Below are 18,875 nucleotides of genomic sequence, written 5' to 3'. Positions count from 1 at the left end.
GTTTACATAAGACCGATTTAATCAGCACAGAGTTACAATATAAGTGCACAAGTCTTCATCGACACATAATTAAACTAACTTAACAGATATTTCAGAGTTAATGATGTTTAACGAGGTTGACTTACACTGTTGGATTTTGGATATTTTGCCTTCCAAATTTGTCACAAACCTCACGTATCTATTTTTTAACTTGCACATGTATTTTGAATAGAAATAAAGCACTTAAAGATTGTTCCATTTATTACACTGGTCTACATCCAAAATGGTTCCGAAATAAATGTAGTCCAACTTTACCAATTCTGGGTGACTGAGAATGAAAATGATGCTTAAAGTTGTTGATTGGCTCTAGTTTTCAAGATATGCTACTGGGTCAGGATATACGAGCCTTGAATTGGGAATGGCGGAGGATAAGGGCGTTTTAAGGGAAGGGATCTAAATTAAACCAGAAATATTCTTAGGTTTTTTCGGTAAAGTCACGTAGGTAAAACATCAAAATTAATAAAAATAAATAAAATAAAACAAAAATCACGACGTTTTATTTTATTTATATTTATTTTGATGTTTTACCTACGTGACTTTACCGAAAAAACCTAAGAATATGAATCCTTGCAGTCACGAAAGCTTCAAATCTAGAATTAAACCGGAAATGACTAAAATACATCTTTGACTGGATCTATGAATACATCTATGATTGGGTTTCGACAGTACTTGCTTTTTGAGCAAAACAATGAATGATGATGCAATCTGAACCTGGTATTGCATCATACATTATATGAATTGCATCATGTTATTCCTAGAAGTCATGGATGATGCAATCATAACTAGGCTTACATCCCTTTGCTGAACAAATTGTCTCATATCAGCTCTAGAAATCATACAGTGTCGTGCTTTCTTATTTGTTAGTTTTGATTTTGCAAAGGGACACATTTCTGTTCAGCCAAAGTGAGCAGGGATACCTCGTACTTGTGTGAACATAGCAGCTAACTTCTGCTATGTTTGTGGTGAAGTGACTTTTGCATCACAAAAGCGCAGTATAACCACTATGATTTAGAAAGCCTTTATTGGCAGCATTAGTAGTGAATGATATCTAGTATCTGAACCGAAACTGGACTTTCTTCTCTCCACCAAAATGCACTCGCCAGTGGTGAAGTATGGTAAAAAATAAACCCCAATATCTGACACGTCGTGACGAGGCCTTTATTGAGTGGGTTAACAATGGGCTGTACATTTTATGTTTAACTTGCTGATTGCACAAAAACACGATACATTTCTACAAACGATATAAATGTTTTGTGATACGTAAGTATGCATTTGACATAGCAGTGTTTTTTTCACATGCCTTCCCAATTTTTTTAATGTAATTTTTTATTCTCCCCTGGAGCAGAAAGGCCGAAAGGTGAAAGGGTTGATGACCACATTGAAGAATTGCTTCCAAAAACCCTTCTTTTGATATATGGAGTTTTGAGAATGGAAGAGTTATAGGTTTCCACATGTTATTTTCAACAGGATACACTGTCATACTTTGGTACTTAGCAACTGAGAGCGAGAACAACGGCGCGACAGGTGCAACGTGTATGAGAATCACTGACACCCCCGTGGAATTACTTTGGATTGTAAAGCCACCAAATATACATGCACTATAAAGAAAGTTGTTTTCTCTCTGTGTGACTTGATATGAACTATAAAAGGTAACGGTGCAGCCCCGCATTTACTTGCTCATGCCAATGCCCTTGTCGAGGAAATGTAGCTGAACTTTCAAACGCTAACCACACACTTCGGAAGAGGTCGGAGTACCCACCACAACTCAATCCCATCACACACGACCTTGCCGAGTAGACAGGCGGCAGGGAGAAACACCGTTGTTTCAACTTCCGCATAGTATATAGTTAAACAATAAGACAGCCCTTTCAACCCACTGGTGGATGAAGGCCTCCATACTCCATACCAAAGCCGTGTGGTTTTTTGTTACCAAACTTTATTACGCTGGCACATGCAGGTCGGTAAAGGGCAGGTGGGGGGGGGGGGCAAGAGGGGGGGGCAGGCAATGCGGAGGACGGGGGGGGCAGGGGGGTGGGATCTAATAAGTAGATCTTGGGATAAATGTATGGTAATTATAGCTCCGTGGGAAATACTAAGCTGTAAAGTATATGTTCATAACTCAATTCCATAATTTGTGAGATTATAGCATTCGTTGCTGGTATCCGAGCCTGGATGCTGCCTTTTAAATTGCAATTAAAGATTGTTCCTTTGTAATTAACAATCATCAACTTTATTACAAAGGATGTCAATGCATTATTCTCACATGTATAAATATAGAATATTAATATAGATTTGAAGCTTTCGTGACTGCAGGAATCCATACTCTTTGGTTCTTTCGGTAAAGTCACATATGTATAAAATAAAATAAATCACAACGTTTCGATGCAACACAAGCAATCATCAGGTGGGAAAACCAGAGCAATAAAAAAAGTTTTTTTGCTGAAGTGGGAGAGAGATGCCGTGGTAAGAAGTTATATAGGTAATAAAGGGGGGAGAGAATATTAACTCGGTTTATTTTATGTAAACATTTTGCTATTGTAAATAACACCCATTTCAAACCTCGTAGTCATTTTGGTGCAAACATAATCAAATTGTCTTAGGCACCTTTTCTGTATAACAGCTGCCAGACTTATTACCTGGCCAGTTTCCAATTTTATTTTCGGCAGACATGGAAAACCATTGCCAAAACCCCTCAACATGTCTTCTAACAGGCTTTGTGTAAGGTAGAGAATGGTCTGTACAGTTGTGAGTAGGCCAGTCTATTTTTTGAAGGTCTGTCAAGTTATCAGAATGAATGTTTGATTGCTCAATATTTAACCTAATTTTCCCTTTCTGTAGCTGTAGCACATTACACAAATAATTATTTTTGGAGGTAAATGATAATTGTCCAGGATTTCATTTACAAATCCTTGTTGTAACATTGCCAAGCGATAGCATGTTTGGCGTATGTTGTTAGTACAGCACAACGGTGTTTGCTCTCCAACACCCTGGTGTGTTGTACTAGTGTAATGACAACTCTTGAGATGGCACTTCATTGAAGACACGTTCACTTGACATCAGGCAGAGATCCCACTGCAACAGCCCTGAGTCTCTCGTGCATCCCCCCTTCTCGATCATTCTCGCTGACTCTGGACGCTCCCTCTACCAGCACACTCTACCTTCCTCTTCCATCACCTGATCAACGCTCCCTTCTCGAACATTCTTGTAGCCACCAGTCCCTTCACACTCACAACTGATACCCCTGTCATTACCTCCCGTGGCCACTAGTGCATTCGTACTGGAAGCTGACCTCCCTGTCATTACCTCCCGTGGCCACTAGTCCCCTCACACTGCATGTAGGCTCTATTGTCATTACACTAGTAACGAATTGGCATGTTCTGTTTACGTGACAAACCTTACTAATTGGCTGTGTCGGGTGGTGGCAGGTTTAATGACACATTTATATGTACGCGATCTAACCAAATAAAACCTATATTATAGTAAAATATGTGTCGTCTGCTTCACAGTGGATGCCAAAGATGGTTATTTGCAAGGGTAGGTCATTGCATGCCACTGCCATGGTCCAAATTATAAATATGACCTGCAAATTACTCAATTTGGGATTATACATAGCATGTAGCAATGATCACCACCGGCCGCATGAGAAAAAAACTTCACAGATCCCTCTTAAAAAAATTAATGAAGGCTCAATGTCATAATATTAATATATCAGTGTCCTTTTTCTACAGAGAGAATATTAAACAATATGGGCTATTATGTGTCCATATTTGTCTTTTGTGTATCCAGGTAAATACATTTCTTATTAGGAAGTCTGTCTTTAATTTGACAAAATAACAAAAAGGGAACATTTTCTCTAAAATGGCAATATTGCCAGAGTAAAATTACGCATTAGACAAATGAACAATCATCAGAAGTTAAATGGGGAAAAAGATGTGTTCCGCATGTAGTAATAATACTAATATATATAAAAAATTCCCATACATGTGTAGTGACTCTCGGACAACTTGAACTGAAGACATATATATTTATTTATTATTTAGGGGGCTTTATGCAGATAACTTGGTCAGGGATGGCACGCAAGTAGCGATGACGTGAAGACAACAACGGTAGCAATGACACAAAGACAACGACGGCCCGAAGACAGCTACGGTGTGAAGATAGCGATGGCGTGAAGATAGTCGACCCCGATCCCACGGCAGCTCAGAATCTTTGCCTCTCACCTCCTTTTATTCCCGGTGTGGCCCTCAATCTGCCCCCCGCCATGCCCCCTTTCTCGAACTCTCTAGCCCGTTCCCAAACTTCACAGATGGTTCCCCTTCCGTAATTACCCCTCGTGACCACTGGGCCACATACTGTTCCTGCACCCGCACTGTCTCCACCCAAGCACTGTCTCTACACCCGCACTATCTCGACATCACCCCCCACACCTTCTAAAAAAACAATCAGCCGTCTCGGCTCATAATTTAATCACAGTGTACCGGGTCAGGGCCGAAGAACCGCATAAGTAAATAAAAAATGTTTTAACCCGACATCCGATGAACATTAGGGCAGATGAACTGCATAAATAAACAACCCAACGTCCGACAAACATTAGGGCAGACGAACTGCATAAATAAAATAACCCAACGCCCGACTCTCATTAGGGCGGAAAAAAAACCCGCATCTAAAAAAACAACCCGCCATGACCATGGGAGATCTGCTTAGCGGAATCGTAAACACTTTGACCCGGTTCTTGATGCCGGTCCATCGCTCTGGGCGGATTTCTGTGCCTCTCTGGCAATGGTGGCTTGCACAAAAGCCTTGAAGGGGTAGGCTCATCCCTGGACTCTTCGGAGGAATTTGACTGAGCTCCAACCAGCGGTCCTTTGCACTTGGCGGCTTGTTAATGTTCCCCGGATTTCTAAACTGTTGGGGCTGGGAAGCAGTCGTCGGTGGGGCAGGGGATGTCGGTGAGGTCATCGATGGCTGGGCGCCATCCCGGCATCCCCACGTGATGTGTCCTGGTCATCCATACCAGATGCAGAAGATGGAGGGTCTGTCTGGTGGAGGAGTCGCCACTCCCCTTGGATCACAACCTCGAGGCCATCGCGAGATGTCCCCTCACCGTCGAGGCGACCCCTGCGCCGCCACTGCCATCTCCTACCCCAGTTCCCAATCCTCCTCCGCCGGCCTTGTGGCGCTCCTTGTTGCTCAGGCGGTCAACGTGTAGCCCGACACAGGCACATCTGATGATGCCACCACCCGGGTCCACCTGTTTATGTTCTCGTGGGCCTGCAGGCATCTGGCCACCCACATGGACGTCTGTGTCTCCTCCTCGATAATGGGCAGCACGATCCCCATCTCCTGTGCTAGCACCAACAACTTTTCCATCGTCAGGGAGTCTATTGCCGCTTGATCCATGCGCGGGTACGCCGCCTGCCCAAGCGCCATCAGTGCGCTGCGGTAAGCAAGGGGCGTCTCGGCCTCCCCTTGCCTCCGCTGTAGGAACTTCCTCTGCGCATTGGATGGAGGATCAAAGATGGCTGCCATCTCTCCGTACACCTATCAAAGAGTGGCCTGCTTTTCTGGCTGGATGGCTCAAAATGCTGCAAGAGCATAATCACCGAGGGCCGTCAGCAAGGCCCGCAAAACCTTGCCTTCCACCTTGAAAAGGCAGATGAAGGCAGCCCAATCGCCTCCCGCTGGCATGAACTATCTGACGGCCCACTGCTCCTTCGTGGGCCATCGGGGATGGAGTCTACTCCGGAGCCACCTGGGTCAGTGGAAAAATGACAGCCGTCGATCACGCCCCCTCCCCCCTGGGGGAAATGACAGCCATCGATCGCGCAGTCTACACCGCGTGGAAGGTGGTGGGCGGCGATTGCGCGGGCTACGCCACGCGAGCGACGGCGGCCGCCATCCATCTTGTCTCCTCCATGGGGCCCTGCCGCGTGCTCTATATGGCTACCCCTCTCGCCGTCATCGCGCCCAGCAGCAGGGAGAGCTGTGTGATGGCCACTAGGAGCAGGTCGAGCCATCTTGCCATCTCACGCCACCCTTCCGCGGCCCATGGCTGCTAGCCAACAGCCCCTACCTAGGGGTTCGGTCACCGGGACCCCTACTCCTGGGACTGCCTGGAGGGGGGTCTCCTCGTCAGTCTTCACCCTTGTCCGAGGTCGATGCAGGTGGGTTTTTCTTTCTTGGATATCTTGACATGCTTCTGACAACAGTTGTAGTGACTCTCGGACAACTTGAACTGTAGAGGTTTCTTCATTTACTTTTTAGGGCGCTTCGCGCAAATAACTTAGTCAGGAATGACACGCTGATAACTTGGACAGGGATAACGCACAGATAACTTGGGCCAGGGAGATGCACAGTTAACTTTGGCCAGGGATGGCACGCAAATAGCGATGACGCGAAGACAGCGACAATGTGAAGACAGCAACGGTAGCGACACGCACTGTCTCTACACCCGCACTGTCTCTACACATGGATACACGCAATTTTAAGGCAATAAAAGTTTGATTTGTTTTCTACCAAATTCAGGTTTGCTTTGCCTTATAGGTTTTCTATTATGATACCATATTTTATTCTGACCTAAAAATAACTTATTCAGATTAAATCAGTCCAGGTGTCGCTTTTAGTGTGTACCACTTAACCAACACAATGCAACTACACTCTCACTATGATTCTCAATTGAGAAAAGGAAATATTACAATGAGAATATTTGCAAAAGTGATTGTCTTTATTCAAGGCTATCTCTGCTGTGTGCATTTCACAGGTTGTCACAGATCAGACATTTATCTCAAATGTGCTGCATGGGACATAACAGTAACTGGTACCCTGACTGAAGTTATTAGTGATACAAATCCTATATATTCATGAGAGTGGTGTTGGTTGCGACTCGTTAAAGTGTATTGGATAACGCTATTAGCCTGGATTGCTGCTGTTGACTAGTACGATTGTTGGCTGGTATAGCATATAGTATGGTGGTATAAACTACTACCAAGCTACCTTAAATAATTATAATTTAATGTCATTCTTAAAGCACAAGGCTGTCATAAGGCGCCATGTTATGAAGACTTGTATAGTCTGCCAGTCAGAGAAATTTCACTTGATGGTTTTACCCGATTAAGTAGTGTGCGAGTCATTGTTCAAGTTTGGACTGAGACGCTGTGCAAACAAGGCCTAGACTGTTTATTTATAACGTCCGAGGATCTTTGATGTACATCATGAAGCAGACAGTGCACAATATTTTGGTTAATACACTCACAGTATTAATCTGGGAAGCCACTGAGCTCCAACTGTGAACCTCTGCAATAATTAGCAAATGAGTTACCATTAGCAATGCATCTTCAGCACTGTCTTTTTTAACAGACCACAATGGACAGCCATTTAGCACATGTGCAAATAACAAGTTATACTGATTCACATAGAAAGATGCCAACTATTAGTGTTGAATTCAGTGTAATAACCACCTCTGAATACATAGCACGTGTATGAGACACTCACATATAGGCCAAATAGAAGGCCAGCGCATGACAACACAGCAACTGTGTTGCTGCCCTGCGTACATGTACAGTCCATTTGTGTCAATCTACTGCTGAACGAAATCCTTATCATGGTCTGTGGGCTGAGTATAATATTTGACCATACTTCAGTGCGGGTTGAAGGCGGTAGCAGTGGAGAACATCGAAAAACGTATCTATACTCGCCTCTTCTACCCACAATGCATACGACACATGTCTTTTTACAGCCAGTATTGGTTAGAATCACAATTTCATAAATTCATGAGAGGTATAAAACGTCTGATCTGGATACGAGGTAAACCCTCTGATCTGGATGAGAGGTAAAGCCTCTGATCTGGATGAGAGGTAAAGCCTCTGGTCTGGATGAGAGGTATACAACCTCTGATCTGGATGAAAGGTAAAGCCTCTGATCTGGATGAGAGGTAACCCCTCTGATCTGGATGAGAGGTAAACCCTCTGATCTGGATGAGAGATTAAAGCCTCTGATCTGGATGAGAGGTAAAGCCTCTGATCTGGATGAGAGGTATAAAACGTCTGATCTGGATACGAGGTAAACCCTCTGATCTGGATGAGAGGTAAAGCCTCTGATCTGGATGAGAGGTAAAGCCTCTGGTCTGGATGAGAGGTATACAACCTCTGATCTGGATGAAAGGTAAAGCCTCTGATCTGGATGAGAGGTAACCCCTCTGATCTGGATGAGAGGTAAACCCTCTGATCTGGATGAGAGATTAAAGCCTCTGATCTGGATGAGAGGTAAAGCCTCTGATCTGGATGAGAGGTATAAAACGTCTGATCTGGATACGAGGTAAACCCTCTGATCTGGATGAGAGGTAAAGCCTCTGATCTGGATGAGAGGTAAAGCCTCTGGTCTGGATGAGAGGTATACAACCTCTGATCTGGATGAAAGGTAAAGCCTCTGATCTGGATGAGAGGTAACCCCTCTGATCTGGATGAGAGGTAAACCCTCTGATCTGGATGAGAGATTAAAGCCTCTGATCTGGATGAGAGGTAAAGCCTCTGATCTGGATGAGAGGTAAAGCCTCTGATCTGGATGAGAGGTAAAGCTTCTGGTCTGGATGAGAGGTTAAAGCCTCTGATCTGGATGAGAGGTAAAGCCTCTGATCTGGATGAGAGGTTAAAGCCTCTGATCTGGATGAGGGTAAAGCCTCTGGTCTGGATGAAAGGTAAAGCCTCTGGTCTGGATGAGAGATTAAAGCCTCTGATCTGGATGAGATGTAAAGCCTCTGATCTGGATGAGGGTAAAGCCTATGATCTGGATGAGGGTAAAGCCTCTGGTCTAGATTAGAGGTAAAGACTCTGGTCTGGATGAAAGGTAAAGCCTCTGGTCTTGTCTTCCTGGTTCTTTCGGTAAAGTCACGTAGAAGGGAAATAATACAAATAAAACACAATAAAATACAATTCTAACGACGTTTCGGCCACAACGCAACCAGCCGTCCTCATGTGAAGAACAGGGCTGTCGGAAATACAGCGTCCGAATTAACACCACCAAGCTTGGCAGCGTATATTTAAGCTGGGTTAGAGGAGGAGAGCGCCTTGACAACTGAATTTACATATCAACAGAGGAATTTAACATATTTATGGTAAATGCAGATATGGGATTAGTCACTACTTGTGGAATGTGTAGGTGGTGGGGGGTCTCAAAGTCATATTATCCTCGTGTATTGCGTAGGATTAGCAGTAATAAAGAGAGGAAGTAGGAATAGCAGTAATAAAGGGAGGGAAATTTTAATAGTAAGGAGCTGCAGCAGCCAAAGCACCACGTAATAAACTAAAATAGAAGATGAATCCCTGCAGTCACGAAATCTTGAAATCGAAATTTAACCGCCTCTGGTCTGGATTAGAAGTAAACCTTCTGGTCTGGATGAGAGGTATAAAACCTCTGATCTGGATGAGAGGCAAACCTTCTGGCCTGGATGAGAGGTTAAACCTTTGGTCTGGATGAGAGGTTAACCCTCTGGTCGAGATAAGAGGTTAAACCTCTGGTCTGGATGAGAGGTAATCCCTCTGGTCTGGATGAGAGGTAAAGCCTCTGGTCTGGATGAGAGGTAAAGCCTCTGGTCTGGATGAGAGGTTAAGCCTCTGGTCTGGATGAGAGGTTAAGCCTCTGGTCTGGTCTTCTTGGTTCTTTCGGTAAAGTCACGTAGAAGGGAAATAATAAAAATAAAACATAATAAAATACAATTCTCACGACGTTTCGGCCACAACGCAAGCAGCCGTCCTCATGTGAAGAACAGGTCTGTCGGAGAGACAGCGTCCGAATGAACACCACCAAGCTTGGCAGCGTATATTTAAGCTGGGTTAGAGGAGGAGGGAGCCTTGACAAAGGAGTTTACATATCAATAGAGGAATTTAGCATATTTATGGGAAATGCAGATATGGGATTAGTCACTACTTGTGGTACGTGTACGTGGTGGGGGGGGGGGGTCTCTAAGTCATATTATGCTCGTGTATTATGTAGGATTAGCAGTAATAGAGGAAGTAGGATTAGCAGTAATAAAGGGAGGGAAATGTTTATTGTAAGGAGCTGCAGCAGCAAAACCACCACGTAAAAAACTAAAATAGAAGATGAATATAACAAATGAATTTCAAAAGTGAATTTGGCCTGCAAGTGACTGGGCACCACTGAGATTCAGAGTTCAAATCCACGTTTCAGCTGTCTGTAGTGATGGTCTCGGAACTGTCACCAATATATTAATACAAATAATTACGTATGTTTAATTTGGTTTTCCACTTAATTTGGCGTAATTCCATCACTGAAAATTTAAATATATATATACATATATCAGTTTGACTGGCATGTATGCTGCATGGGAAAGCACATTACCAATTTTGCAAAAATATAAAAAGGTCACTTGAAGGATTTTTCAGAAATCTTGCGAAAAAGCTCTTCCACAGCCGTTTTCTGACACAGGATCACACTGCTCTGAGAGGTTTCAGACTATATATATATTTTTTTTATCTTATGACATGATGCCAAAAGCACAATTGGAATAAATTGGGGAAACAGAGACACAAAAGTTAACTTGGTCTGAAGCTGCACAGAGAACTTTCATTTCAGTGGGTAGTGGTGTGTGAGGGCATGTGGATTATTTTCTTCTCCAGACATGAGCATCTGAGATAATGAGGTGAGGAGGTGAACTGAAATAAACTCTCATTACAGTCCCAAAGCTTGAGATGCAGTGTTTTCTCAGGAAAAAAAAATCTGGATTTGTTTAGATGGAAATATTTTTAGAACATTAATGACATGCTGAGGGATGTCAAGATGAGAATGAATGCCATATATGAAAGTAAATATACAGAAAAGTGACCAGTTGAGCTTGCAATGTAGTCAGTTGAAATTACTGATAATCTTGATATTTAGTAAATTCACACTTTAGAAGCTTTTTACCTCCATCACTTGCAATATTACAGAAAACATTCTCAAGATGAAGTTGAAATAAAATAAAATGAAAAACACGTCTAATACGTAGGACATTAAAATAATTATTATCATATATTAGAACATATATAGTATTATAAAATATGTCAAATGTATCCATACGACATGTAATTACATAAAGATACATATTTAAATCAAATTTCAGAACATTAATGGAACGTATCCATAAGTCGCAAAATTACAAACAATGAAAATCACATACAAGATAATATATTGATTATTATTAATACAAATTATATAACTCATTTACAATTATTATACTATTCTTTGGGTTTTTCGGTAAAGTTACGTAGATAGATTAAAATAAAAAATAAAATAAAAACTATGACGTTTCGATCACAACACAAGTGATGACGATCGCTGCTTGTGTTGTTATCAAAGCGTCGCAATTTTTATTTTATTTATTTGTAATAATTTGAACCTATCTGAATGACTTTACCGAAAGACCCAAATAATATGAATTCCTGCAGTCACAAAAGATTTAAGTCAATATTTAATGATTATACTCTTTCAACGTTTATATAATCCACATTATTTTTTATATAATATGTAAAAAATATCATCATCAGTCATGATCAATCCACTTTCTGGATGAAGGCTTCTCCAATAAAATATAATTACTGTATATGTTTAACATTTGTGTTCACCTTGAAATTATTACATTTTGCATTGGTAGTCCATTTGTTATGTATAGCTCCAATAATCGTATAGTTTGGAGGAAAAGTTTTATTAACAATTTGATTGAACGGTGTTTCGTTAAGTAACTCCATTTCGTGATTTAAATTGTTTTAATTGTGCAAAGTGAAATCACTTTGAAGACAAATGAAAAATGGTCCTGTTATAAATTACAATTATCAATTATAACACATTTGCAATATCAAGCTGCCAGCAACATCAATTATCCACAATTATCATATGCAGACAAATTCAACACATTCTGCCAAGTCACTTAAACACGTTGTTTTCTGCTGAAAAATTTATAATTGCACTACCTTCAAAATCACAGTGAGAAATAACATAGTGTATTGTTGCCTTTCAAAAAAGTATGCATATGGTGAAAAAAGATTAGAAATATGTAACAATTTCATCACCATCATGCAGACACACAACAACAATTTCATTTGTATGAATTGTATTCACCTTGTTCAGGAAGACAATACATATTTAGACACAATTAAAACAAGCTAATGTCTGCCACCCCCATTTACTATCCATTGCAGATATAATTTTGCAGAAACTGTTTTCTGAAACTGTGCCCATATATATTGTATATAGTAAAGTCCTATAACAGCAACTATGTGCAGTGGGTACAGAGGGAGACCGAGACTTCGTTTTGGAGGCAACACGTTTATTTAATAACAGCCTTAACACGAGGGGTCGAGGGGTAGCTGCCCTTCACCAGGTAACCTAGGGAGGTATATCCTCCAGGCTATCTACTCTGAACAAACGGGGTGGCTATAGTGGACCGGACCCTAGCTCGGGTAAGGGTCCCGTAGTTGGAGTTCCTCTCCCAGGCGACGACGTGGAGATCTTCATTCGGAGAACAGCAGCCGGTCCCGGGCTCGCACCGCCCCGGGACACGCCCACCTTCTCGAAGACCCGAGAAGGACCTGTCCCTGGACACGTGGTCCCCCCAGCCCCCTCTTTGGGGGCACCGGGGTCTGTACCTCCGGTCACGAGACCTCCGGGTTCAACCGGAGTGCCATGGCCCCTCTCAACCCCGTACCGTCCCTGGCAATCTTCTGCCCCCTATCCTCCCTGGGCTTGCACTACACCCAGAGCGCAGTGCCATTTGTACAGCCACTCGCAGGAATGTCTGCCACGTCAACATTGCACCACCCGCTTCACACAGTGTCGTGCAGTGACATCCAGCAATGTCACTACATCTGCACTAAACTTTATATAATTAAATAAACAAGAATGTGATGGTGCAATGATTTTCCACATTGTTTAACGGCTAAATTTGGCAATTCTTTAATATGTACTTTATTTAATTTGAAAAGCGGTCTATTCTTTTCAGACAAAACCAAATAAAACATGAATAATTCTAATGATTTACTGGTCAAAGTCTGAATGTCAAGACTTTTTTTAAGGAGAGTCCTGCATTGGAATGAGCGGTTGGTATGTTGGAAGAAGCCAGAGTACCCAGAATAAACCAATTCATACGAGTAGTGCTGTAACACTCAGCACTGCCATCTCCCGGCCATTTTGCAGACCTAAGCCGTCAACACTTAGCAAGCACTAATCATACAGCTGGCAATTGCGAAACTTAACAAAACTCAAAGTTGATGGATCACGCAAGCGACATTAGTGCGCTGCGGAAGGCGAGTGGCGTCTCGGTCTCCCCCCGACTCCGCATCACGAATTCCCGCCACGCGTTGGACGGTGGGTCAAAAATCGCCGCCAACTGGGTGTATGCTTGCTGCAGCGTCGTCCTGTCTGCCTGGGGAATGGCTAAAAATGCCGCCAAGACATCGTCCTCCAGCGCAGTGGGAACAGCACATAGCGCCTCCGCGTCGGACCACCCCGCTCGCAAGTGGCAGCGAAATGCCGCTGGAGGGTCGATAAATCACCCCCAGCAGCCAAAAACTTCTCAATAAACGGCAGTCGCTGTGCAAGGGAAGGCACCCCTGGATGAGCTGTCGGCAGTGATGGCAGAGTCGCCCGCTCACTGCCTCCAAGTCGTAGCCCCCTTCTCCGGCTCTTCCTTACCCAGCCGCCCCACCAGTGCCGTCACCGTGAAGAGCAGCTCCACGATGTGCGCGCTGAGTGCCCGCAGCCTTTCCTCAGCCAGCGGCGGCGTGGGATGATCGTCTTTCGCCCGCTGCCACGCCGGGACCGCCTCTCCGGGACCCCCCACCGGGGTCCCGGCTGCCGGGGCTGCCCGGGAACCCTCCTCACCGTTGTCCTCTTCGCTCGAGGACGTGCCGATGAGAACCATCCTCTTCGCGGATTTAGACATAGCCTATTTCCCCCCACAAGGATTCGAAAGGAAAAAATACAATTCCTAACAACCCTACAAAAAAAAAATTGTTAACACTCCTGGCACCAAATGTAGTGTACTAATTCAGAGACACTAATAGGAAGCATTCTCTCTTGTTTATTCAGCCTTCACAGCCATAGGGGATAACTATATAGCGGGTCAGGACAGCCAACATGCTTCGAGACCCACAGCTTGAAGAGGCGAAGGCAAAGAACATGACGACTATTTAAAAGTTTTATTATCTCAACTTTGAACAGTCCACTGTCCCAGACAGTGGAAAAACTCTGTGACAGCAACCACAACCCGTACAAGGGACCTTTCCGCGATACCACACCTCCACACATCGAGTGCACCGATAACGAAAAGTGGAGGAAACTTCGCCGGACCATCCACTACATACTGAAACAAGAGCCCGCGATTGTCGAATAAACAAAACACTCGTTCCCCTATTCCCAGTGCCGTGGTGGAGAACTTTCCCAAGCACCGCTTACTTCATCCCGTCCCACTTGGAGGTGGAGGCCACCACCACGTCTCTTTTGCAGCTTTGCTGCCTATTTTTACTCTTTCAACCCTGTCGATCAGCTTCCAGACTAGGTGGATCACCTCGGACGGTGTCATATAGGCACCCTTGATCAACCGTCCACGCGCCTTCCACAGGGCTTATTATATGGCCCCTACGACAGCCCATGTATGAGCCCAAGCCCCTCCTGCCTTCTGTCGGAAGACTCCCCAAATAATATTTAGGTTTGTAGCTTTGACCAGATAAAAACGGATCAGCAGAGACTGGCATAGCACCCACACCTCCTGCACAAAGGGGCATTGCACAAGGACGTGAGTCGTACACTCCTCGGCTGCAGTTGACCCGGCCTGGTCATCTTGGCTCGCCCCGATAGCACGGTCGGTCTCCATACCCCCCGGAATTGATGAGGCAACCTCTGGCCCGACGGCCAGGGTCCCTCGCAGGTACTCAGGCAAGTACGCAGACAGGTACCCAGGCAGGCTCGGCTAGCAAGATGAGATCACGATGACGACGGCACGGCGAGTTCCACTCTAGCTCACAGCAGCCCTGACTGTGAGTCGGAGCTCGCTTTTTATCCTCCCCAGCGTGGCCAGGTTCCGCCCTCGGCTCTGGACCCCTCTGGATCCCCCAGAAGGCTCCGTGCTTCGCCCACAGGTCCAACTGGTAGAACGGGCTGCTACCCCCAATCCCATTGTCTACCAATCTCCCAGCACCTCGCGCTAAAGTGACTCATTCAATATCACTTCACTCCTACCTGTATGTTGCATTTCATGCCCTCTGAATTTGAGATGCCGTTTTAATAAATTTGGTACAAAATGAGTGCGAACATCATTACTAGTGCAACTTCCGTGCCGGGTCACTGCTGAATGACTGGAAGTCATTGCACTTATTGCACATTGAATGCTAATTTGGCCAAGGAAGCAATGTTTAATTTTTTACTTGTCTGTCTTAGGGCATGAACCAAAGTGAAATTATCAATGCTGGCTCGGGATCTTGACAGAACATTGGACTGTATCCTCCACCCGTATACCTCGTAAAAATAATTTTATTTATTTTACTCTTATTTAAACAAAATAACCATGCAGAATTTGTGTGGGCTGTTTGTTTCATTTAAATAATGTCAATGATTAAGGTGCCATGAATCATAATGCTTAAAATATGAAACTGCACATGTATTGTATTATTATTCTTGTTACAATTCAAATTAATTCTGAGCGGTTGCCACAGTACCAATATTTATGGGGTAAAAATCTCCCAGCTCATACTCTTATTCAAATATTTTTTAAAAGATGTGTTCGTTTAAATAACTAATTTAGAGAGGCATCGTAATGGGAAAATAGAGATGCAAACTATTCACGTGTTTAATGAGGAACTTGTTGCATTGGTTTATAACGTTTACACACATAAGCACTGCCTTTGCTTCCATTACATTAATTAATAAAGCACACGGTTTTTTTTCAGAAATCCCTGGTAAAGCTAAAATGTGAACTGTACATGTAAAGACGGTAATTACATCCACAAAACGTGACATATTGCACGAAAAATTGCACAGAATTTCACAAGTGTGCTGCACGGCACTGCTCTCAGTCATCGGGTTGTGCTGCGTGCTGGGACATTGCCGAACAACCAGAAAACAAACCTGAGAGCTGTAATGCGTCGCGTATTATATATATATATTTTTTTACTTTTAAGGGCACAATTCTGGCACATCGCCGAATCAAAAGTTGGTTGTAATCACCAGTAAAATGTCACACTCAAATTGTAAATGGTGTGGGTTTATTCTCCAACACCGATGTGCTAAAGTAGTAACTGATTGGCACGTCTTGTTTACGTGACAAAACTTACTAATTGGCTGTGTCCGGTGGTGGTGGATTAACGACAGATTTATATTCATGCGATCTAACCCAAACATATTTTTATTATCAATAAAATTAGTTGCAAAACCGTTGAGTTAACTGAATGTAAACGTGGTGCACCACTGCCAAAGCAACATGACCAAATGTCTTGTTAACATGCAGGTGGTTTTAGAGCCTGATGGTTATATGCTTGCATGCCACTAATTCACTGAGACAAAACCTGTGACAGTATCCACAACATTTAATTTTATATTGAATTACTCCTTCACAGGAACTAGACATCCATATTAAAATATGAGGAAATTTAATTGTATCTTCCTGATATAGATATATATATATGAATTAATGAGTTTGGCCACTATGTTGTAACATAAATATATTATTTTCTAAGCTAGTTAAGTCACATGTGCCGAAGAATCTTAATTCATTATTTAAAAGATACTACCTCTACAGAAAGAACAATGTATACTGTTTTTACCAAAGAAAGCCTCGAGGGATGTTATTAAAAACTTGTACTATTTAAGTTTGTTTTTCCCTCCTTGAGTCCGTATGCATTTTTAACAGTTTTTTTTTATATTATATAGTTTACAACTATGCCAAGAGTAGTGTGCCTTCAGGCATGGAGCAAGTGCCCACTACGAGCTATGCGGTGATGGAGCACATACGTGTTCACCAACAGAGTCTGATGGTTATATGATAGCATGCCATTAATTCGTGTTCACCAACACACGCATGTTCACCAACACACGCAAACCAAAATAAAATATTACAAATATATTTTTTTATAACACGCTTTAATCAAATGTACTGCCCGAGCTGCCCCTCCCCCTGCCCCCTTCCCCCATCGCCCCTCCCCTCCTTCCACATCCCGCGCCCCTCCGCGTGGCTTCCTGTGGCTTGCCGTGACGTCAGGGACCACGTGGTGATTTACAGGCAACGTGAGTTGAGCGTCGACACTTAGAGCCGTAAATGGGGACAATTAGAGCCGTAAAAAAGATTGTTTAAAAATAGATATTTATAATTTTCAATGATAGAATATAGTATTGTCATCAGTATGACATACCTATACCAAGTTTGCAGTCGATACGACATTGGGAATACGGTTGAAATTGAGTTACAAGATTTAGGATACGACAACACATACAGTAAGTTAAATAAAAGCGTGAAAAATGTTTAAAAATATATGTTTTAGATTTTTTATGATAGAATATAGTATTGTCATCAGTATGACATACCTATACCAAGTTTGCAGTCGATACGACATTGGGAATACGGTTGAAATTGAGTTATAAGATTTTTGGATACGACAACACATAGTAATTGAAATAAAAGCGTGAAAAATGTGAAAAAAATTCTATTTGTTTTAGATTTTTTTTATGATAGAATATCGTGTTGTCATCAGTATGACATACCTATACAAATGTTGCAGTCGATAGCACATTGGGAAGTGTGTAAAAATTGAGTTACAAGATTTATTTTTTGAGGATACAACAGACGAAGTGAGTTAAATAAAAGCGTGTAAAAATCGTTACGTAGAAAAAAAAATCATCATTGTAGCACATTTGCAATGAGCAAACAATTATTTTTTTAAAAACTAAACAAGGTGGAAAAAGACTACTGTCACCAAAAATATAGGTATTTAATTATCCGATGCCATCCACATACAGGAAATATTACTGTATATATTATGTATTTTAAATTACATTCTCTTGAAAGTGGCTTTGGTGGGGAAAAAAAGACAAGATAATTTTTGGCACATCCTTCATCTGCCAGAAAACCAAGATTAAAGCAAATTATACTAATGCCCATTATAAAAATGTTTTTTTCGATTATTGCAAGTGTTTTTTATGAATTCACGTTTTAACATTATAATAATTTCGTTTCCTGCCATTCCTTTAACTATAATTTTATTCCAATCATTTAAAAATATTTGCATTCCTTTGTCTTCTGTGCAGATGGTTCCATTTGTAAAACATTTTATCTCCAACATTGTCAGAGTGAAAATGGAATTTATTTATTGACTTTGGCAAAATAAAAATCTAATAATTTTTATCCAATAATTTTTAAATATTTGCGTTCCTTTGTCTTCTGTGTAGATGGTTCCGTTTGTAGAACATTTTATCTACAACTTTGTCAGAGTGAAAATGGAATGTGTTTATTGACTTTGGCAAAATAAAATATAATCAAATTAAAATGTATAAATTTTTAACGTGGAATGCTGTTTGGCCAGATCTTGAAGGTCGCATGTCTTCTGCACAGCATTTGCAGGATCTGGCAGAAGGTAGAAAGCGCCGGCTAAGTTTGGTGACATCAACGGCTTTGGCCATGATGATGTTCAAGAGTGACAAGTCTCCACTCTCGCTCTTAGTGCAAGGCCACTGGATGGAGGATTTGCCACCGACATACCTGGTCTCTCCGCTTGCAATAGGAATTGTAGAAAACGTGCCCTTCCATGAGATATCAACAGGGGCTGAAGCTTAGTAGTAGTACACGCTGTTAGACACAAGAC

The 18,875-nt window shown here is 42.5% G+C and overlaps 1 protein-coding gene across 1 annotated transcript in view; it reads right to left on the bottom strand.

Moving 5' to 3' along the window:
* LOC133348562 (transmembrane protein 132E-like) overlaps positions 1 to 18,875 on the bottom strand; it is a 534,471-nt gene that overhangs the window by 10,425 nt on the left and 505,171 nt on the right. The gene's annotated exons all lie outside the window — the stretch shown is intronic.

The sequence above is a fragment of the Lethenteron reissneri genome, chromosome 27, assembly GCF_015708825.2.
Source record: "Lethenteron reissneri isolate LAM-NWPU_2019-01 chromosome 27, ASM1570882v1, whole genome shotgun sequence".
NCBI classification, from domain to species: Eukaryota; Metazoa; Chordata; class Hyperoartia; order Petromyzontiformes; family Petromyzontidae; genus Lethenteron; species Lethenteron reissneri.
This window is presented reverse-complemented; position numbering and strand designations above follow the sequence as displayed.